The 24,291-nt window shown below is 40.8% G+C and overlaps 1 long non-coding RNA gene across 2 annotated transcripts in view; it reads right to left on the bottom strand.

The window, feature by feature from the left end:
* The window catches only part of LOC137224876 (uncharacterized), a 94,876-nt gene extending 71,083 nt beyond the window's left edge, over positions 1-23,793 (bottom strand). For both annotated transcript variants that reach the window (XR_010943548.1, XR_010943547.1), the window contains exons 1-2: positions 22,324-23,793; positions 21,255-21,350 (exon numbers count right to left, since the gene is read on the bottom strand). This is a non-coding gene — a long non-coding RNA (uncharacterized lncRNA). The remainder of the gene's footprint in view (positions 1-21,254; positions 21,351-22,323) is intronic.
* Between the last annotated feature and the right edge of the window lie 498 nt (positions 23,794-24,291).

The raw sequence follows: 24,291 nt of genomic DNA, 5'->3' as shown, positions 1-24,291 counted from the left end.
AGTGATCCAAGGTGGTAACTGATCTTAAGATGGTAGGGTAAAACTACTGATATATTTATCAAGAGTCTTCTCCATGGTGGACATGTTTTACATGTTGAAGTAGGTTTTAAGGTCTCCCAGTTACAGGTAAGGGACCTAGAACTTGGAAAAAGTACATTTCTTGTTCGAGGTCCTTTAACTACTAGTGGCAAAGCCAGGAAGCAAATCCAGGTCAGGACCACACTGGGACCTGAAATATTTGCCACATGGAAGCCCATGGAAGGACAATGTGAGCAAATGAAAGTTAATGGGCTGGGGATCCCAAACATGTTAGAAAGCAGAACGCCATCAATAAAAGGGGTGAGGGGCTGAGGAGACAGCCAAGGTTGGAGGAACAAGCTCTGCTTTTGCGGCTTAGCGGTGCTGTGTTCACCCATTTCTATGCTGTCCAGGCCCATAGGCCTCTTTTAAAAGAATGCTTCACTTTTAAATATTTAACAGAGGATTCTCAGTTAAGCTTGAACTTGAATGCGTTCCCAGTTCACAATGATTCAACACCCTTATATACATGGACCCCTGCTAAGTACTCTTGGAATTCAATCACAAAGATACTACACTGACCTTCTAAAAATCCTCCTTCTAAAATAAGAATCAAAATATTATAAATGTGAATAGACACAGTAAAGCTTAATAAAGGATATTGCAAAGCACTGCCCTAGGATGTTACTTCAAAGGTAAGCATTTCCTCTGAGCGATCAAAATAATAAACACAGGGTCCAAAAAATATAATCAAACATAGTTTAGAAAAAACTATCTGCATGCAGAAGGGAAGAAAGCTCTACCTGCTCTGCTCTGTCGATTTTCTAGACTAAGCAGAGATGCTCTTTACCTTGACCATAGTTAGCCTAGATTAGGAACATTTATATGCTTTTCTTTTGCTTCTATTATTTGTATATTTCAATGGTATGTACAGAACTTTAAAAAAAAATAAAGCTAAGAGTTTCATGGTTCAAATGGGCTTGAATTTGTCACTCACTAAACTAGGAATCATAAAATATTCCTTCACTGGCTTTGGCCAAGTAAACAATCGCTTTTGTCTACTTGTGCAACAAAAAACACAAAAGGCCAAGAAATCAGGCAGTTTGAACATCAAGATAGGACTGGTCAGTCTTTATTAACAAGTCACACAAGTGAAAAAAAATTGCTAGTCAACATTTTCTGCTTATTTCTTCTATCACTAACATATTTGGGTCTTCTCGCTAGTGGAGGCTGTGCCTCTGGAAGGCAGGAAATTTGTCCTTATTTCTGCATCCTCAGTTTCTGGCCCAATGCCTGGTACAGAGCTAAGCAGATACACATCCGACGAAACATGACGTAGCTCCCCATACCCTCTTTCCACTCAGAAACAAGGAAGCTCAGGATGTATAGCTTCAGGCTATTGACCAAAAGAGTAACATTCTTCATTTGCTCATTCATTCAACAAATGTATTAAAAGTCAACCACGTGTTGAGGGTAGATACAGGAATAGAGAGAGAGATAGATATGTGATGAAGAAAGTACAGTAGAAACTAGGGGTTAGGTATTCAGGTGTTCATTATAAAATTCTCTGTGCTGTATGTTTGAAATTTTTTATTTAAAAAATGCTGGGGAAAAAGTCCACCATGTACTAGTCATTAAGCTTGCCACTAAGAAACAAAGATGAACAAGACAGAAAGAGAAACATCCCTGAATTTATGAATCATACAATCTGGTAGGCAAGATGACACAAGAAAAAAATAAGCAAATGAACTATTTATAAATTCTTATAAGGTTTTATGAAAGAAACAGCAGAGGGCTGGAGAGAAAGTAACAGAGGGTGGGGGACAGTGGGGCACAGAAGGGGCATTGCATTAGGGGAATTCAAACTTCTCTCATTGCAGGTCTCTAAGAAGGGGGGCGATGTGGAGGGTGGGGTCCTGTACAATGTAAGATGAGGACACTGGCCGCTGTGAGAGTGGATGGGATGGGGCATGAGTCTGAGCAGGAGGACCTAGAGCAGATGAGAGCCAGACTAAGATGGTGGCATCAGAGACAGAGACACACGGTCTGATGTGACATAGTTTTTGGAGCTAGAAAGTCAACAAATCTTGCTTATGGGTTGGATCAAAGGAGGAATTTCATTAAATACACAACGTATTTTTTTAAAAACATCTAACTCATCTAAAGGAAACATCCTCCTCATTTTGGGAAAGTTATTTCCAGAGCCAATCAGCTGCCCATAAGAAAGGATAGAGTTTTGGTGGGGCTAATGGCGGACTCTGGGAGGGCTCATGCCAAGGAGCACTTCCCAGAACTTCTGCTGCCAGTGTTCTTGTCCCCATGGTAAGCCACAGCCACCCCCTGCCTCTGTAGGTGACCCTCCAACACTAGCAGCCGTGGCGCTGACTGTGCTCCGGCTGGGTGTCAGGCCTGTGCCTCTGAGGTGGGAGAGCCGAGTTCAGGACATTGGTCCAAAAGAGACTTCCCAGCTCCATGTAATATTAAATGGTGAAAGAGATCTCCATCTCAAAACTAAGACCCAGCTCCACTCAATGACCAGCAAGCTACAGTCCAGCAAGCTGGACACCCTATACCAAACAACTAGCAAAACAGGAACACAACCCCACCCATTAGCAGAGAGGCTGCCTAAAATCATAATAAGGTCATAGACACCCCAAAACACACCACTGGATGCGGTCCTGCCCACCAGAAAGACAAGTACCAGCCTCATCCAGCAGAACAAAGGCACTAGTCCCCTCCACCAGGAAGCCTACACAACTCACTGAACCAACCTTAGCCACTGGGGGCAGACACCAAAAAGAAAGGGAACTATGGACATGCAGCCTGAGAAAAGAGGACCCTAAACATAGTAAGATAAGCAAAATGAGAAGACAGACAAACACACAGCAGATGAAGGAGCAAGGTAAAACCCCACCAGACCAAACAAATGAAGAGGAAATAGACAGTCTACCTGAAAAAGAATTCAGAGTAATGATAGTAAAGATGATCCAAAATCTTGGAAACAGAATGGAGAAAATACAGGAAACGTTTAACAAGGACCTAGAAGAACTAAAGAGCAAACAAACAATGATGAACAACACAATAAATGACATTAAAAATTCTCTAGAAGGCATCAATAGCAGAATAACTGAGGCAGAAGAACAGATAAGTGACCTGGAAGATAAAATAGTGGAAATAACTACTGCAGAGCAGAATAAAGAAAAAAGAATGAAAAGAACTGAGGACAGTCTCAGAGACTTCTGGGACAACATTAAATGAATCAACATTCGAATTATAGGGGTCCCAGAAGAAGAAGAGAAAAAGAGAGGGACTGAGAAAATATTTGAAGAGATTATAGTTGAAAACTTCCCTAATATGGGAAAGTAAATAGTCAACCAAGTCCAGGAAATGCAGAGAGCCCCATACAGGATAAATCCAAGGAGAAACACACCAAGACACATATTAATCAAACCATCAAAAATTAAATACAAAGAAAAAATACTAAAAGCACCAAGGGAAAAACAACAAATAACATAACGGAATCCCCATCAGGTTAACAGCTGATCTTTCAGCAGAAACTCTGCAAGCCAGAAGGGAGTGGCAGGACATATTGAAAGTGATGAAAGGGAAAAACCTACAATTAAGATTACTCTACCCAGCAAGGATCTCATTCAGATTCGACAGAGAAATTAAAACCTTTACAGACAAGCAAAAGCTAAGGGAATTCAGCACCACCAAACCAGCTTTACAACAAATGCTAAAGGAACTTCTCTAGGCAGGAAACACAAGAGAAGAAAAAGACCTACAAAAACAAATCCAAAAGAGTTAAGAAAATGGTAATAGGAACATACATATCGATAATTACCTTAAATGTAAATGGATTAAATACTCCAACCAAAAGACATAGACTGGCTGAATGGATACAAAAACGAGAGTCATATATATGCTGTCTATAAGAGACCCACTTCAGACCCACCTCAGACACATACAGACTGAAAGTGAGGAAATGGAAAAAGATATTCCATGCAAATGGAAATCAAAAGAAAGCTGAAGTAGCAATTCTCATAGACTTTAAAATAAAGACTATTACAAGAGACAAAGAAGGACATGACATAATGATCAAGGGATCAATCCAAGAAGAAGATATAACAATTGTAAATATTTATGCACCCAACATAGGAGCACCTCAATACATAAGGCAACTGCTAACAGCTATAAAAGAGGAAATCGACAGTAACAAAATAACAGTGGGGGACTTTACCACCTCACTTACACCAATGGACAGATCATCCAAAATGAAAATAAATAAGGAAACACAAGCTTTAAATGATACATTAAACAACATGGACTTAATTGATATTTATAGGACATTCCATCCAAAAACAACAGAATACACTTTCTTCTCAAGTGCTCATGGAACATTTTCCAGGATACATCATATCTTGGGTAACAAATCAAGCCTTGGTAAATTTAAGAAAATTGAAATCGTATCAAGTACCTTTTCCGAACACAACACTATTAGACTAGATATCAATTACAGGAAAAAAAATCTATAAAAAAAATACAAACACATGGAGGCTAAACAATACACTACTTAATAACACAGAGATCACTGAAAAAATCAAAGAGGAAATCAAAAAATACCTACAAACAAATGACAATGTAAACATGATGACTCAAAACCTACGGGATGCAGCAACAGCAGTTTTAAGAGGGAATTTTATAGCAATACAATCCTACCTGAAGAAACAAGAAACATCTCAAATAAACAACCTAACCTTACACCTAAAGCAATTAGAGAAAGAAGAACAACAACAAAAAAAAAAACCCAAAGTTAGCAGAAGGAAAGAAATCATAAAGATCAGATCAGAAATAAATGAAGAAAACAATAGCAAAGATCAATAAAACTAAAACCTGGTTCTTTGTGAAGATAAACAAAATTGATAAACCATTAGCCAGACTCATCAAGAATAAAAGGGAGACGACTCAAATCAACAGAATCAGTAATGAAAAAGAAGTAACAACTGACACTGCAGAAATACAAAGAATCATGAGAGATTACTACAAGCAACTATAAGCCAATAAAATGGACAACCTGGAGGAAATGGACAAATTCTTAGAAAAGCAAAACCTTCCGTCACTGAACCAGGAAGAAATAGAAAATATAAACAGACCAATCACAAGCACTGAAATTGAGACCGTGATTAAAAATCTTCCAACAGAGGAATGAGAGGAAGATGGCGGAAGAGTAAGATGCGGAGATCACCTTCCTCCCCACAGATACACCAGCAATACATCTACACGTGGAACAACTCCTACAGAACACCTACTGAAGGCTGGCAGAAGACCTCAGACCTCCCAAAAGGCAAGAAACTCCCCACGTACCTGAGTAGGGCAAAAGAAAAAAAAAGAAAAAAACAGAGACAAAAGAATAGGGACGGCACCTGCACCAGTGGGAGGGAGCTGTGAAAGAGGAAAAGTTTCCACACACTAGGAAGCCCCTTCGCGGGCGGAGACTGCGGGAGGCGGTGGGGGGAGCTTCAAAGCCGCGGAGGAGTGCACAGCAACGGGTGCGGAGGGCAAAGCGGGGAGATTCCTGCACAGAGGATCGGTGCTGACCGGCACTCACCAGCCCGAGAGGCTTGTCTGCTCACCCGCCGGGGCAGGCAGGGCTGCGAGCTGAGGCTCTGAGGCTCGGGTTTCGGAGGGAGCGCAGGGAGAGGACTGGGGTTGGCGGCTTGAACATAGCCTGAAGGGGTTAGTGCACCACGGCTAGCCGGGAGGGAGTCCGGGGAAAAGTCTGCACCTGCCGAAGAGGCAAGAGACTTTTTCTTCCCTCTTTGTTTCCCGGTGCGTGAGGAGAGGGGTTTAAGAGCGCTGCTTAAAGGAACTCCAGAGAAGGGCGCGAGCCGCGGCTAAAGGCGCGGACCCCAGAGACGGGCGGGAGACGCTAAGGCTGCTGCTGCCGCCACCAAGGGGCCTGTGTGCGAGCACAGGTAACTCCGCACACCCCTCTTCCGCGGAGCCTGTGCAGCCCGCCACTGCCAGGTTCCCGGGATCCAGGGACAACTTTCCCGGGAGAACGCACGCCGGGCCTCAGGCTGGTGCAAAGTCACACCGGCCTTTGCGGCCGCAGGCCCACCCCGCACTCCGTGCCCCTCCCTCCCCGCCGGCCTGAGTGCGCCAGAGCCCCCGAATCAGCGGCTCCTTTAACCCCGTCCTGTCTGAGCAAAAAACAGATGCCCTCTAGCGACCTACAGGCAGAGGCAGGGCCAAATCCACAGCGGAGCCCCTGGGAGCTGTGAGAACAAAGAAGAGAAAGGGAAATCTCTCCCAGCAGCCTCAGAAGCAGCGGATTAAAGCTCCACAATCAACTTGATATACCCTGCATCTGTGGAATACCTGAATAGACAACAAATCATCCCAAATTAAGGAAGTGGACTTTAGGAGCAAGATCTATGATTTTTTTTTCCCTTTTCCTCTTTTTGTGAATGTGTATGTGTATGCTTCTGTGTGAGATCTTGTCTGTATAGTCTTGCTTCCACCATTTGTCCAAGGGTTCTATCCGTCCATGGTTTTTTTTAAAAATTTTTTCTTAATAATTAATTTTAATAACGTTATTATACTTTACCTTCATTGTTTCTTTCTTTCTTTCTTTCCTTCCTTCCTTCCCTCCTTTAGACAACGAATCATCCCATATTGAGGAGGTGGTCTCTGAGAGCAAGATTTATGATTTTTCCCCCTTTACCTCTTTTAGTGAGGGTGTATGTGTATGCTTCTGTGTAAGATTTTGTCTGTATAGCTTTGCTTCCAACATTTGTCCTAAGGTTCTGTCCGTCCCTTTTTTTTTTTTTCTAAATAAGAATTTTTTAATTCAATAACTTTATTATACTTTATTTTATTTTTACTGTATCTTCTTTCTTTCTGTCTTTTTTCTTCTTTCCCTTCCTTCCTTCCTCCCTCCCTCCCTCCTTTCTTTCCTTCTTGCCTTCTTTCCTTCTTTGCTTCTTTCTTTCTTTCTTCCTTCCTTCCTTCCTTCCCTCCTTTCCTTCTTTCTTTCCTCATACTTCTACTAATTCTCTCTACTTTTTCTCACTTTTATTCTGAGCCGTTTAGATGAAAGGCTCTTGGTGCTCCAGCCAGGAGTCAGGGCTCTGCCTCTGCGGTAGGAGAGCCAACTTCAGGACACTGGTCAACAAGACACCTCCCAGCTCCACATAATATCAAACAGCGAAAATCTCCCAGAGACCTCCATCTTAACACCGGCACCCAGCTTCACTCAACGACCAGCAAGCCACAGTGCTGGACAACCTATGCCAAACAACTAGCAAAACAGGAACACAACCCCACCCATTAGCAGAGAGGCTGCCTAAAATCATAATAAGTCCACAGACACCACAAAACACACCACCAGACGTGAACCTGCCCACTAGAGAGACAAGATCCAGCCTCATCCACCACAACACAGGCACTAGTCCCCTCCACCAGGAAGCCTACACAACTCACTGAACCAACCTTAGCCACTGGAGACAGACATCAAAAACAGCGGGAACTACGAACCTGCAGTCTGCAAAAAGGAGACCCCAAACACAGTAAGATAAGCAAAATGAGAAGACAGAAAAACACACAGCAGATGAAGGAGCAAGGTAAAAACCCACCAGACCTAACAAATGAAGAGGAAATAGGCAGTCTACCTGAAAAAGAATTCAGAATAATGATAGTAAGGATGATCCGAAATCTTGGAAATAGAATGGACAAAATGCAAGAAACAGTTAACAAGGACCTAGAAGAAATAAAGATGAAACAAGCAACGATGAACAACACAATAAATGAAATTAAAAGTACTCTAGATGGGATCAATACCAGAATACCTGAGGCAGAAGAACGGATAAGTGACCTGGAAGATAAAATAGTGGAAATAACTACTGCAGAGCAGAATAAAGAAAAAAGAATGAAAAGAACTGAGGACAGTCTCAGAGACCTCTAGGACAACATTAAACGCACCAACATTCGAATTATAGGGGTTCCAGAAGAAGAAGAGAAAAAGAAAGGGACTGAGAAAATATTTGAAGAGATTATAGTTGAAAACTTCCCTAATATGGGAAAGGAAATAGTTAATCAAGTCCAGGAAGCACAGAGAGTCCCACACAGGATAAATACAAGGAGAAATACGCCAAGACACATATTAATCAAACTGTCAAAAATTAAATACAAAGAAAGCATATTAAAAGCAGCAAGGGAAAAACAACATATAACACATAAGGGAATCCCCATAAGGTTAACAGCTGATCTCTCAGCAGAAAGCCTACAAGCCAGAAGGGAGTGGCAGGACATACTGAGAGTGATGAAGGAGAAAAACCTGCAGCCAAGACTACTCTACCCAGCAAGGATCTCATTCAGGTTTGATGGAGAAATTAAAACCTTTACAGACAAGCAAAAGCTGAGAGAGTTCAGCACCACCAAACCAGCTTTACAACAAATGCTAAAGGAACTTCTCTAGACAAGAAACACAAGAGAAGGAAAAGACCTACAATAACGAACCCAAAACAATTTAGAAAATGGGAATAGGAACATACATATCGATAATTACCTTAAATGTAAATGGACTAAATGCTCCCACCAAAAGACACTGATTGGCTGAATGGATACACAAACAAGACCCTTATATATGCTGTCTACAAGAGACCCACTTCAGACCTAGAGACACATACAGACTGAAAGTAAGGGGATGGAAAAAGATATTTCAAGCAAATGGAAACCAAAAGAAAGCTGGAGTAGCAATTCTCATATCAGACAAAATAGACTTTAAAATAACGACTATTAAAAGAGACAAAGAAGGACACTACATAATGATCAAGGGATCGATCCAAGAAGAAGATATAACAATTGTAAATATTTATGCACCCAACATAGCAGCACCTCAATACGTAAGGCAAATACTACCAGCCATAAAAGGGGAAATCGACAGTAACACATTCATAGTAGGGGACTTAAACACCCCACTTTCACCCATGGACAGATCATCCAAAATGAAAATAAATAAGGAAACACAAGCTTTAAATGATACATTAAACAACATGGACTTAATTGATATTTACAGGACACTCCATCCAAAAACAACAGAATACACATTTTTCTCAAGTGCTCATGGAACATTATCCAGGATAGATCATATCTTGGGTCACAAATCAAGCCTTGGTAAATTTAAGAAAATTGAAATTGTTTCAAGTATCTTTTCTGACCACAATGCCATGAGACTAGATATCAATTACAGGAAAAGATCTGTAAAAAATACAAACACATGGAGGCTAAACAATACACTACTTAGTAATGAAGTGATCACTGAAATAATCAAAGAGGAAATAAAACAAATACCTAGAAACAAATGACAATGGAGACACAACGACCCAAAACCTACGGGATGCAACAAAAGCAGTTCTAAGGGGGAAGTTTATAGCAATACAAGCCCACCTTAAGAAGCAGGAAACATCTCGAATAAACAACCTACCCTTGCACCTCAAGCAATTAGAGAACGAAGAACAAAAAAACCCCAAAGCTAGCAGAAGGAAAGAAATCATAAAAATCAGATCAGAAATAAATGAAAAAGAAATGAAGGAAACAATAGCAAAGATCAATAAAACTAAAAGCTAGTTATTTGAGAAGATAAACAAAATAGATAAACCACTAGCCAGACTCATCAAGAAAAAAATGGAGAAGACTCAAATCAATAGAATTAGAAATGAAAAAGGAAAAGTAACAACTGACACTGCAGAAATACAAAAAATCATGAGAGATTACTACAAGCAACTCTATGCCAATAAAATGGACAATCTGGATGAAATGGACAAATTCTTAGAAATGCACAACCTGCCAAGACTGAATCAGGAAGAAATAGAAAATATGAACAGACCAATCACAAGCACTGAAATTGAAACTGTGATTAAAAATCTTCCAACAAACAAAAGCCCAGGAACAGATGGCTTCACAGGTGAATTCTATCAAACATTTAGAGAAGAGCTAATACCTATCCTTCTAAAACTCTTCCAAAATATAGCAGAGGGAGAAACACTCCCAAACTCATTCTCCAAGGCCACCATCACCTTGATACCAAAACCAGACAAGGATGTCACAAAGAAAGAAAACTACAGGCCAATATCACTGATGAACATAGATGCAAAAATCCTCAACAAAATACTAGCAAACAGAATCCAACAGCACATTAAAAGGATAATACACCATGATCAAGTGGGGTTTATTCCAGGAATGCAAGGATTCTTCAATATATGCAAATCTATCAATGTGATAAACCATATTAACAAATTGAAGACTAAAAACCATATGATCATCTCAATAGATGCAGAGAAAGCTTTTGACAAAATTCAATACCCATTTATGATAAAAACTCTGCAGAAAGTAGGCATAGAGGGAACTTTCCTCAACATAATAAAGGCCATATATGACAAGCCCACAGCAAACATCAGTCTCAATGGTGAAAAACTGAAAGCATTTCCACTAAGATCAGGAACAAGACAAGGTTGCCCACTCTCACCACTCTTATTCAACACAGTTTTGGAAGTTTTAGCCACAGCAATCAGAGAAGAAAAGGAAATAAAAGGAATCCAAATCGGAAAAGGAGAAGTAAAGCTGTCACTGTTTGCAGATGACATGATCCTATACAAAGAGAATCCTAATGATGCTATCAGAAAACTACTAGAGCTAATCAATGAATTTGGCAGGATACAAAATTAATGCACAGAAATCTATGGCATGCCTATATACTAATGATGAAAAATCTGAAAGTGAAATCAAGAAAACACTCCCATTTACCATTGCAACAAAAAGAATAAAATATCTAGGAATAAACCTACCTAAGGAGACAAAAGACCTGTATGCAGAAAATTATAAGACACTGATGAAAGAAATTAAAGATGATACAAATAGATGGAGAGATATACCATGTTCTTGGATTGGAAGAATCAACATTGTGAAAATGACTCTACTACCCAAAGCAATCTATAGATTCAATGCAATCCCTATCAAACTACCACTGGCATTTTTCACAGAACTAGAACAAAAAATTTCGCAGTTTGTATGGAAACACGAAAGACCCCGAATAGCCAAAGCAATCTTGAGAACGAAAAAAGCAACTGAAGGAATCAGGCTCCCTGACTTCAGACTATACTACAAAGCTACAGTAATCAAGACAGTATGGTACTGGCCCAAAAACAGAAAGATAGATCAATGGAACAGGATAGAAAGCCCAGAGATAAACCCACGCACATATGGACATCTTATCTTTGATAAAGGTGGCAGGAATGTACAGTGGAGAAAGGACAGCCTCTTCAATAAGTGGTGCTGGGAAAACTGGACAGGTACATGTAAAAGTATGAGATTAGATCACTCCCTAACACCATACACAAAAATAAGCTCAAAATGGATTAAAGACCTAAATGTAAGGCCAGAAACTATCAAACTCTTAGAGGAAAACATAGGCAGAACACTCTATGACATAAATCACAGCAAGATCCTTTCTGACCCACCTTCTAGAGTAATGGAAATAAAAACAAAAATAAACAAATGGGACCTAATGAAACTTCAAAGCTTTTGCACAGCAAAGGAAACCATAAACAAGACAAAAAGACAACCCTCAGAATGGGAGAAAATATTTGCAAATGAAGAAACCGACAAAGGATTAATCTCCAAAATTTATAAGCAGCTCATGCAGCTCAATAACAAAAAAACAAACAACCCAATCCAAAAATGGGCAGAAGACCTAAATAGACATTTCTCCAAAGAAGATATACAGACTGCCAACAAACACATGAAAGAATGCTCAACATCATTAATCATTAGAGAAATGCAAATCAAAACTACAATGAGATATCATCTCACACCAGTCAGAATGGCCATCATCAAAAAATCTAGAAACAATAAATGCTGGAGAGGGTGTGGAGAAAAGGGAACACTCTTGCACTGCTGGTGGGAATGTGAATTGGTTCAGCCACTATGGAGAACAGTATGGAGGTTCCTTAAAAAATTACAAATAGAACTACCATATGACCCAGCAATCCCACTACTGGGCATATACCCTGAGAAAACCAAAATTCAAAAAGAGTCATGTACCAAAATGTTCATTGCAGCTCTATTTACAATAGCCCGGAGATGGAAACAACCTAAGTGCCCATCATCGGATGAATGGATAAAGGAGATGTGGCACATATATACAATGGAATATTACTCAGCCATAAAAAGAAATGAAATTGAGCTATTTGTAATGAGGTGGATAGACCTAGAGTCTGTCATACAGAGTGAAGTAAGTCAGAAAGAAAAAGACAAATACCGTATGCTAACACATATATATGGAATTTAAAAAAAAAAAATGTCATGAAGAACCTAGAGGTAAGGCAGAAATAAAGACGCAGACCTACTAGAGAACGGACTTGAGGTTGTGAGGAGGGGGAAGGGTGATCTGTGACAGGGCGAGAGAGAGTCATGGACATATACACACTAACAAATGTAGTAAGGTAGATAGCTAGTGGGAAGCAGCCGCATGGCACAGGGATATTGGCTCGGTGCTTTACGACAGCCTGGAGGGGTGGGATAGGGAGGGTGGGAGAGAGGGATACGCAAGAGGGCAGAGATTGGGAACATATGTATATGTATAACTGATTCACTTTGTTATAAAGCAGAAACTAACACATCATTGTAAAGCAATTATACCCCAATAAAGATGTTAAAAAAAAAAAAAAGAAACTGACCAGACTGAAGGGTTGGGTCCTACTGTGTTCAACCCAGTGCACTGCTGGCATTCTAATCCGTTATGTCTGAAGATTTGGCCATAGAGGTCAAAGTTCAGGCAAGTCTTTTTTTAATGGAGATCTAACCAAGAAATAGTAGTAGGAGCCTAGGAAGCAGAGCACCCTAATTCAGGTGGGCAGAAGGGCTGTGCCTCCAGGTAATCAGTCCCTATAACAAGATGAAGCTAGTAGCTCTTGAGTACCAGAACAATATTCAACTCTGTGGGAGAGAGTGATGTCAACGGCAGGGTAGAATGTCAGGGATCCAACCAAATAGGTCAGTTAGGGGCTTGGCTGTGGTATCAACCAGTAACCTTGGTTCAGGGTGAGAAACCGAAGGCAAAAGCCCAGTCGTAAAGACTAAAATCATCATGGCAGGAAGCTGGAGTTCAAAGGGACACTCGAGTGTCTAGTGTCTAGATTCTAAACCACAAAATCGGCATGACTGATGCCAAATCTAAAGTAGTGATATGTCATATGATATCACTTATATGTGGAATCTAAAAAAATGGTAAAAATGAACCTATTTACAAAACAAATAGTCATAGATGTAGAAAACAAACCTATGGTTACCAAGCGGGAAGGTGGGGAGAGGGATAAACTGGGAGATTGGGATTGACATATACACAGTACTATATATAAAACAGATAACTAATAAGGACCTACTATATAGCACAGGGAACTCTACTCAATACTCTATAATGACCTATGTGGGAAAAGAATATAAAAAAGAGTGGATATACGTATATGTATAACTGATTCACTTTGCTGTACAGCAGAAACTAACACGACACTGTAAATCAACTATACTCTAATAAAAATTAATTAAAAAAAAAAAATCTTCCAACAAACAAAGGCCCAGGACCAGACGGCTTCACAGGCAAATTCCATCAAACGTTTAGAGAAGAGCTAACACCTATCCTTCTCAAACTCTTCCAAAATATAGCAGAGGGAGAAACACTCCCAAACTCATTCTACAAGGCCACCATCACCCTGATACCAAAACCAGACAAAGATGTCATAAAGGAAGAAAACTACAGGCCAATATTACTGATGAATATAGATGCAAAAATCCTCAACAAAATACTAGCAAACAGAATCTAACAGCACATTTAAAGGATCATACGCCATGATCAAGTGGGGTTTATTCCAGGAATGCAAGGATTCTTCAATATACACAAATGAATCAATGTGATAAACCATATTAACAAATTGAAGGAGAAAAAATATATGACATATCATCTCAATAGATGCAGAAAAAGCTTTCAACAAAATTCAACACCAATTTATAGTAAAAACCCTCTGGAAAGTAGGCAGTAAGTTCCCTGGAAAGAGGGAACTTACCTCAACATAATAAATGCCATATTTGACAAACCCACAGCCAACCTCGTTCTCAATGGTGAAAAACTGAAACCATTTCCACTAAGATCAGGTACAAGACAAGGATGCCCATTCTCACCACTATTATTCAACTTAGTTTTGGAAGTTTTAGCCACAGCAATCAGAGAATGAAAAGACATAAAAGGAATCCAAATCGGAAAACACGAAGTAAAGCTGTCACTGTTTGCAGATTACATGATAGAGAGAATCCTAAAGATGCTACCAGAAAACTACTAGGGCTAATCAATGAGTTTGGTAAAGTAGCAGGATACAAAATTAATGCACAGAAATCTCTTGCATGCCTATACACTAATAATGAAACATCTGAAAGACAAATTAAGGAAACACTCTCATTTAGCATTGCAACAAAAAGAATAAAATACCTAGGAATAAACCTACTGAAGGAGACAAAAGACCTGTATGCAGAAAACTGTAAGACACTGATGAAAGAAATTAAAGATGATACAAATAAATGGAGAGATATACCATGTTCTTGGATTGGAAGAATCAACATTGTGAAAATGATCATACTACCCAAAGCAATCTATAGATTCAATGCAATCCCTAACAAACTACCAATGGCATTTTTCACAGAACTAGAACAAAAAAATTTCACAATTTGTATGGAACCACAAAGACCCCAAATAGCCAAAGCAATCTTGAGAATGAAAAACAGAGCTGGAGGAATCAGGCTCCCAGACTTCAGACTATATTACAAAGATACAGTAATCAAGGTAGTATGGTACTGGCACAAAAACAGAAAGATAGATCAATGGAACAGGATAGAAAGCCCAGAGATAAACCCACGCACATATGGTCACCTTATATTTGATAAAGGAGGCAAGAATATACAATGGAGAAAAGACACCTTCTTCAATAAGTGGTGCTGGGAAAACTGGACAGCTACATGTAAAATAATGAAATTAGAACACTTCCTAACACCATACACAAAAATAAACTCAAAATGGATTAAAGACCTAAATGTAAGGCCAGAAACTATAAAACTCTTAGAGGAAAATATAGGCAGAACACTCTATGACATAAATCACAGCAAGATCCTTTTTGACACCCCTCCTAGGGAAAGGAAATAAAAACAAAAATAAACAAATGGGACCTAATGAAACTTCAAAGCTTTTGCACAGCAAAGGAAACCATAAACAAGACAAAAAGACAACCCTCAGAATGGGAGAAAATATTTGCAAATGAAGCAACTGACAAAGGATTAATCTCCGAAATTTACAAGCAGCTCTTGCAGCTCAATATCAGAAAAACAAATAACTCAATCCAAAAAATGGGCAGAAGACCTAAATAGACATTTCTCCAAAGAAGATATACAGATTGCCAACATACACATGAAAGGATGTTCAACATCACTAATCATTAGAGAAATGCAGATCAAAACTACAATGAGGAAAAAAAAAAAAACTACAATGAGGGGCTTCCCTGGTGACGCAGTGGTTGAGAGTCTGCCTGCCGATGCAGGGGACGCAGGTTCGTGCCCCGGTCCGGGGGAATCCCACATGCCGCGAAGCGGCTGGGCCCGTGAGCCATGGCCGCTGAGCCTGCGCGTCCGGAGCCTGTGCTCCGCAACGGGAGAGCTCACAACAGTGAGAGGCCCGCGTCCCGCAAAAAAAGAAAAAAAAAAAAACTACAATGAGGTATCATCTCACACCAGTCAGAATGGCCATAATTAAAAAATCTACAAACAACAAATGCTGGAGTGGGTATGGAGAAAAGGGAACCCTCTTGCACTGTTGGTGGGAATGTAAATTGATACAGCCACTATGGAGAACAGTATGGAGGTTCCTTAAAAAACTAAAAATATAACTACCATACGACCCAGCAATCCCACTACTGGGCATATACCATGAGAAAACCATAATTCAAAAGGAGTCATATACCACAATGTTCATTGCAGCTCTGTTTATAATTTCCAGGACATGGAAGCAACCTAAGTGTCCATTGACAGATGAATGGATAAAGAAGATGTGGCACATATATATAATGCAATAATACTCAGTCATAAAAAGGAATGAAATTGAGTTATTTGTAGTGAGATGTAGAGTCTGTCATACAGAGTGAAGTCAAAGAGAAAAACAAATACCGTATGCCAACACATATATATGGAATCAAAAAAAAAAAAAGGGTTCTGAAGAACCTAGGGGCAGGACAGGAATAAAGACACAGATGTAGAGAATGGACTTGAGGACACGGGGAGGGGGAAGGGTAAGCTGGGATGAAGTGAGAGAGTAGCATGGACTTATATACACTACCAAATGTAAAATAGATAGCTAGTGGGAAGCAGCCTCATAGCACAGGGAGATCAGCCCGGTGCTTTGTGACCAGCTAGAGGGGTGGGATAAGGAGGGTGGGAGGGAGACACAAGAGGAAGGAGATATGGGGATATATGTATATGTATAGCTGATTCACTTTGTTATAAAGCAGAAAGTAACACACCATTGTAAAGCAATTATACTCCAATTAAGATGTTAAAAAAAATCACATCAAAAAGAATAAAATACCTGGGAATAAACTTAAAAAAAAAAAAGGATAGAACCTTTTCGATATGTTGAAAGAAACAAACCTTATATATTTTTACCCACTTTTGCCAGGTTTTGAAGCTTCACTGTATCTCATCAAGAGTCCTTATACTTCTGATTGGAAGTAAGGACTCCAATTTTCTACCATGAAATAGACCGTTATTCTCTAGGTATTGATACATTGCATCGTCAAAGTTGACTAACCAAAATATCAGTAGCCTGGTTGTTCCTAGGGATTAAATTATCCCAACAGTAATTCTGGAGCTTGTAAAGGCCTTGAGAGAAAACTTCAGTGTTTGGGTTCTCTTTGATTCATTCCTGAATTATGATGTTGAGAATCATGAACATAATAGTATTGAGAAGATTTAATGGTGGGGTTAGGGCAGAGTGGACCAATTTTTAATTTCAATTATTTTCTTGGAGATTATAAGGAAAGAGGAGGCAGAAGGAGTTCCAAAATAAAATTACAGTTGCCTTTACTGTAATGACAAAGCCTATTTCTGTAGCAGTGATGACATCTTCCATTGACAATATTCACACTTCTAATCATTTCCATATGAAATTCAGAATTCAAATTGCTCCTTTTTATTATTGTATTTTTATTTCTAACAGAGGTAGCACTCAACCCAGATGTCTGAGTGTGGGACAGAGGGAGACTGCTAAATATAGGCGAGAGCTCCCTATGCCCTACCTTCCCAGCCTCTGCCTGCACAGCCACCCCCACACACATGGCAGGTTAATTCCCTGGATGGCACGGTCTTGATCACTAGGGAAGCACTGACTGAGGAGAGCCTCATGTCACTCAACATGGATTCCCACTCAGTGATGACACTGGACTGGAGAAAGTGATGAGGGGGGAAGAGGAGAGAGAAAGAATGGGGGAGAGTAGCGAAGAGGGAAAAAGGAAAAGGAAGCAGGAAAAAGGAAAAGGAAGCAGCGTCATCCTTTTGTTTTCTAAGTTTATACGGGAAGGTCTCACTTCCAAGTAAATTGCAATGCTTCTCCTCTGCCCTTATCCCTCACAGAACTTCCCTGATCTCATATTTTTTCCTAACATGAGCCATATCTAAGTGCTTTACATCTTGTTCATATTAATATTTCAGTTTCTTTTGTTAAAATAATTCACTTCTGCCCAAGGTTAAAGCAAACCTGAATAACCAGGCGGCCGATTTCTCCATCCTCCAGTGGGTCTTATGTCTTCCCTCATCTTACAGCCTGGCTTATAAGGTTCCCTCTGTCTTACCTCATCTCGACCCCACTCCCTCACTATTTCTAGAAGTTCGGTCACTTCATTAGAAAATTAGTGAGTGGAGTGAAGTCTCTCCAGTGATTTTTCCAATTAAAAAGTCTATAGTCTATGAAATTCTAGTCACTTCCAGCATTTCAGCTTCCTGAAGTTTTGGTTATTGACAGGAGCCTGACCTTTCTCTGAAATTCTATGGCCTTTATTACCCCAGCACTAACCATCATTGTTGTGAAAGGTAATATAATATAGTCTATAAATAAAAACAAAAGAGCAAACAAATATACAAAATCCCAAAGAGCAATCAATCAGTCTTTTACCTGAGATTGAGGTGAGAAAATCTATTCATTCAGTGGTTGGTGGGCTTATGGGAGAGACCTCCCTGTGGGGTTTGGCTTGCATTTCAGTAGCTGCCCCTACTCCATACCCCCTCCGCCCAATCCTCCATTAGCCCCTCAGTCCTTTCAACCTCCTCATGGCCCTCACCCTGTCAACTCTTACATGCAGCCCCAGGAAGGGTTTACTGTCATTCTCTGCAACCTCAATTTTCGCCGCTGGATGGGAGGAACATGAGAGATCAGGGCTGAGGAAGTACAGCTCTAAGTAGAATCAAAAAAGAGGGAAGGTTGCTTCTATGTCCTAGCTATTGTAAATAGTGCTGCAATGCACACTGTGGTACATGACTCTTTTTGAATTATGGTTTTCTCATGGTATATGCCCAGTAGTGGGATTGCTGGGTCATATGGTAGTTCTGTTTTTAGTTTTTTAAGGAACCTCCAAATACCATATGCTACCACATATATGTGGAATCAAAAAAAATAAAAAAAGGTTCTGATGAACCTAAGGGCAGGACAGGAATAAAGACACAGCCATAGAGAATGGACTTGAGGACATGGGGAGGGGGAAGGGTAAGCTGGGACGAAGTGAGAGAGTGGCATGGACATATATACACTACCAAATGTAAAATAGCTAGCTAGTGGGGAGCAGCTACATAGCACAGGGAGATCAGCTCAGTGCTTTGTGACCACCTAAAAGGGTGAGATAGGGAGGGTGGGAGGGAGACTCAAGAGGGAGGAGATATGGGGATATATGTATGCATATGGCTGATTCACTTTGTTATATGGCAGAAACTAACACAACACTGTAAAGCAATTATACTCCAATCAAGATGTTAAAAAAAAAGGGAAGGGGTTCATGTCCTGGTGTAGCCAACAGGCCAAGTGTCCAAAAAAATCAGCTGTCGAATATGCCCTTCTGGTAGTTTTATCTCTTGCACCTTATTATGCAAAGGCAATACCATCCTCCCAGTCCTGAGTTACGTTTTCGTGAACCAGAGAAAGTACCTGGCTCCAAAGAAGGAGAGGGAAGAAGAAAAGTCCATTGCCCATATATGCATATTCTGTGCCTCTCCTGTGTCAATTTCCAAAAAGTTATGCAGGTGTTGCTTCTGGAGAGCACATACTGTTTTTTTTGCCCCAGGTATTCTTGTAAAAGCTCATTAAGTGAACGGATTGATGAATACATTAAGTCCTTTTTGCAATTCGAGGTTAGAAGGCATAGGGTCATATTCCAGACATGATTTGTCCTTAGAAATTGTATCGAATGATTCACCTATGAGGAGAGTTTTAAAACTCTGAACAAGTAGGTGAAGGTTTTGAGAACTTGCTGACCCTCCCCTGTATTCGCCTACCTGTTTCGCCTTCTCTCTGCTCCTGCATTTATTCTCACAGCAATCCCTACACCAGCGTTGTTAAAAAGGAGGAGGATCCAAAAAAGGCTGATGTATTTGCTCCTCAAGGACCACACCATTGGTTTACCTCTGTGCCTATACATTAGAATCATCTGGGAGCTTTAGAAACCTCAATGCCTGGCCCCACCCAGAAGATTAACTCACAATCCCTGGAGGGGGCCCCAGCATGGGAGGTTTAAAAGCTCCCCAGGTGATTCTAATATTCAGCCAAGATTGAGAACCATTTTACTAGGGTTTCAGCAATGCTAATTAAATCACTCAGATCCAGCTTAGAGCTAGACCCTCCACTTTCACCCACTTGCCAGGTTCCCTGAACATGTCTGTGATATGGTCAAGACTCCACTGTTTGTCTAGATCCAGTCTTAATCTTAAAACACACCACTTCCCTACAGTTCTTCAGTAAAAGGACTTAACACTCCCATAAGAGCTGGAAGTGCTAAATCATTAAGAATATCACATTCCCTGTTGGATATTGTTCCATGTAATGATGTCTTCAATCATTTCATCATGCATCATTTAAAAGCAGCAAAATATCACAATTTATGCTTATAGGCACGAAGCTCTAAGTACACTCAGTCTGCTGTTGATTAGCCTGGAGTTCTTCATTTGCAACCTGACTACAAGATCATGCCACAATAATTTGGTTAAGCCAGATAGATAGTGCCATCAGCACTGCTGCAGAGCAAGCAAGGCTTATGAATTTCACTACAGTGTTGTAGGGCATCTCGTGGATGAATGATTGTACCTTGCTTCCTTTTGTTTTTAATTATTTGCAGCCATATGTCTTTAACGTAATAAATATACAATGTGATATTGTTAAAATCAAAACCAAAGAGACCAGCCTGGAAAAGTCCCTGAGCAGACAAAATCAGTTTAATCATACAAGCAAAGCTTAATTTAGCTCATTTTGCAAGACTAACTTGACCTGGGTCATTTCTTGCTTATGTCTCTGAAAATCATAAGCAAAACTTAAACTGTTTCTCCAAACTGATATGCAGTGGCCACTAACCAATTCCCTATCATTTAAGAAAATTGTAATATTATAACCAATCATGGTGAAGAATAAACAGTCACTGCCTTCCCAGTATATAATTTGTTTTTTAACAGTACACCTGGAGCCTCATTCCATGTTTTGGTTTGAGTGCTTCTGGTTCATAAACTGTCTTTGCGGTATGTGCACAATAAACTTTTACTGATTACTACTTCAATGATTCATTGGTTTTACTTCTGTTATTTATGAACTTTGGACAATACATATACACACATACATACACACACACATGTATATTTTATATATATATATATATTTAACCATCTAAAGCTACATCAATGTAATTGGTGGCAGGGGCCATTCTAATCAGAAACTAAGCTAACCAAGTGATATGTTAGGAAAATAAATACCACCATACATGATGGCAAGACAAATACCAACCAAAGAGGGGAAAAACCCAAGTTCCAGTTCTTGATCTGGCTGGCTGTGTGGGCTTGGGCAAGTCACTTTACTTCTCTAGGCTCCAGGTCCCTCTGCTGTGAAACGAGGGACTCACCTGGGAATGGCGTATGTGTTCTTGTCTTTTCAGTCGCACTGGCAGGACCTTTCTGGAGGGCCATGGTGAGAAGCATTCTGAGGCTTCATCTGCTCACTGGAAAAAATACCATTATCAACATATCAGTGTCTGTCATGAGCTCAGGAGAAGGGAAGTGGAGTTTAAGTTCCATTGGGCCAAAAACCAGAGAATTACTTTCCCAAACCAAAGCAGTGAATGGAGACCAGTAGAAATAAAATGAAAACAACTATTTACATCACCTTAGCTGCTAACCTTTACAGCCCTAAAAAAGTGTGTCCCCGCATACTGGTAAAAAGCTGTCTTTACCTAGCACACTTATCCTTCAGCTCCCTTTCAAATTCTACCTCTTCTACTGGACCAACCACATGCCATAATAATAATTGGTAATACTTAGGTAGCATTTACTACGCTTCAGGCACTGTTGTAAGCATCTTGCACAAGTAATTCATTTAATCGTCACAGCAACCCTGTTAGGTAGATACTATTATTATTCCTATTCTACAGATGGGGAAAGCCGAGGCACAGATTAAGTGACTTGCTCAATATTACACAGTCAGTGAGACAGCTTAAATTTGAACCGAGGCAGTCTGCTCTAGAGAAATGTGTTTACCATTGGATGAAATATCCAATGGTAAACACATTTCTGAATATCCAAATCAACCATCCCCTACACCATACTTTGTTTTTTGCATTCTATCATTTTCTGATTGTGTGATTACAGAAGATTGATTAGTGTGGTAAGTACTTTGAGATTCAGACATAACTTTATAGAGGGTGACCATACATCCTGGTTTGCTGACTTAGTGTCTTTGGATGAGGGTGGGGAAATTCAGAATAGGCTTCCTACATGAAGTGATGCCTGAGTTACTGAGTTATTAAAGAATAAATACCAATTAACCACATTAAAATCGGCAGTTAGGGTCCATTTGTTCTCTAATACAAACATTCTCCCTTGCCAATTGGTTATATTGCTTGGACCCCAGGATACATCCTTTTATAAACGGAGTTGACTATCCCTCCCCCAAACTCAAAGAAAACATTAAATTACCTGCAAGAATAAAGTTCAGTCCTGGGGGTCGTGATGGCGGCTCCAGAGCTGGAAGTGCAGTCTCTGGCAGAGGACAGGGAGAAGAAGAAACCTCTGGCCACTGCTGAGGCGAGCAGCAGAAATGCCAACATACCCTGGCAGAACTGGAGGGTGTGCTCAGACACCTGGAGGGTCTCTTTGCCTGGTCACTAGAACCCCAAGTGCTGATGCTCCTTGGGGGCAATGCCCTAAGTCCCAAGTTGTTCTGTTACTGACCCGGGTCCTTGGACTCTTTCATCAATAGAAATTGATGAGGAATTCAGGCAACATTTTACTGGGACTTGCGCTGCTGCACAAGGGAGAGAAAACAAGTAACAGGTGCCCTCGCTTGCTCTCCGAGGAGGGCAGGCTGGTCCCTTAAATGGGATGAGGGTGGGGGTATATCAGTGGGTTGGGCCGGAGGGGTGGCTTAGGGGGTCTGCCCGCCCCCTTGGTGGTGCTATGTGCAGGGACCATGCATAATACCCTGCTTTTGCTCTCAGCACCTCAGAAATGGTAGTTGGTGCATGCGTGCAGTGATTTTCAGTCCCTTATAGGTGCTTTGCATTCTGTTGCTCGAGGAGACGTTTGTCCGGGTGCAAGGGCAAGCACTCCAGTAAAGGGTCCCAGGTCCCAGCCTATCTCCGTTCTACGACCTTGACTTGTCCTGCTTGGCCACCAACAGCATGGACCCGAGCCTGAGCACAGCAGCTTATTTGAGCCATCTCTTCTGAGCCATTTTCACGGCTGGCACCTTCAGTGAGCTGCAGCCTCCTCCACTCATGGGCACCATACTAATGGCACAGGGCCACCGTGACCGTGGAGAAGATTGGTCTCGACCCAAGCTCAATTACAGAGTGTCCAGCCCGGGCCACAAACTCACTGTGACCATGTTCTGTGGTTAATTCTCGATCCCAACCATGGCTTGGGAGGATTTCATTTGGTTCCAGGCGGTAGTGACACTGAAAGTCTTCCATGAGTAAAGAGGAATGCTTCTTAATCGTGAACACAATGGCTAAATTATCTTTCCCCTGGTGGCACCAAGTGATCCATCTCTCGCTTAGAGGTAGGTACTTCCCGGTGAGAAGAAAGTTCTGTCCTTCTGGCTGCCTGCCTCCCTTCCTCAGACTTCCTGGTGGGCTGATGCTATGGCTGGGACTGTGACACCATCATTGAACAACATCTTTTTGAATCAAAGGCTGATTTTCCCAGACAGTGCTGAGTCAGGCGTTTCTGTTTAGGGTTGGAAAGCAAACATGGGCTCATAGACAGACACTCTTATGGAGGTGGCCCTTTTCTGCTTCTTGCTGTGGCCTTTCAGAATTTTTACCAGGGACATAATGTGGGTGTGACTCACGAACTTAAATATAAAATGAATGGATTCTGGACTTCCCTGGTGGCGCGGTGGTTAAGAACCCACCTGCCAATGCAGGGGACACGGGATTGAGCCCTGGTTCGGGAAGATCCCACGTGCCGTGGAGCAACTAAACCCGTGCACCACAACTACTGAGCCTGCACCCTAGAGCCCTCGAGCCACGACTACTGAGCCCTCGCACCACAACTATTTAAGCCCACACGCCTAGAGCCTGTGCTCCACAACAAGAGAAGCCACAGCAATGAGAAGCCCGCGTACCACAACAAAGAGTAACCCCAGCTTACCGCAACTAGAGAAAGCCCGTGTGCAGCAACGAAGACCCAACACAGCCAAAATTAAATAAACTTATTTTTAAAAATAAAAATTAAAAATACATAAAATAAATAAAATGAATGGACTCATATTAAATTTTCCTCAAACTCAAGAAAAAAGTTCAGTCCTATCGTAATTATGGTAAATTGCTTTACATATGAAAAGCTTTAAAAGGTCACTTCCAGGTCATATTCTTGTGTCGTTTGAAAGGGAGGGAAAGATTTAATAAAACTCTTGATGAGGAAAGAAGAAAATACTTCAGG

The sequence above is a fragment of the Pseudorca crassidens genome, chromosome 5 (genome assembly GCF_039906515.1).
Source record: "Pseudorca crassidens isolate mPseCra1 chromosome 5, mPseCra1.hap1, whole genome shotgun sequence".
Taxonomy (NCBI): domain Eukaryota; kingdom Metazoa; phylum Chordata; class Mammalia; order Artiodactyla; family Delphinidae; genus Pseudorca; species Pseudorca crassidens.
Note: the sequence above shows the minus strand (reverse complement) of the source record. Positions and strands in the feature narration are given on the sequence as shown.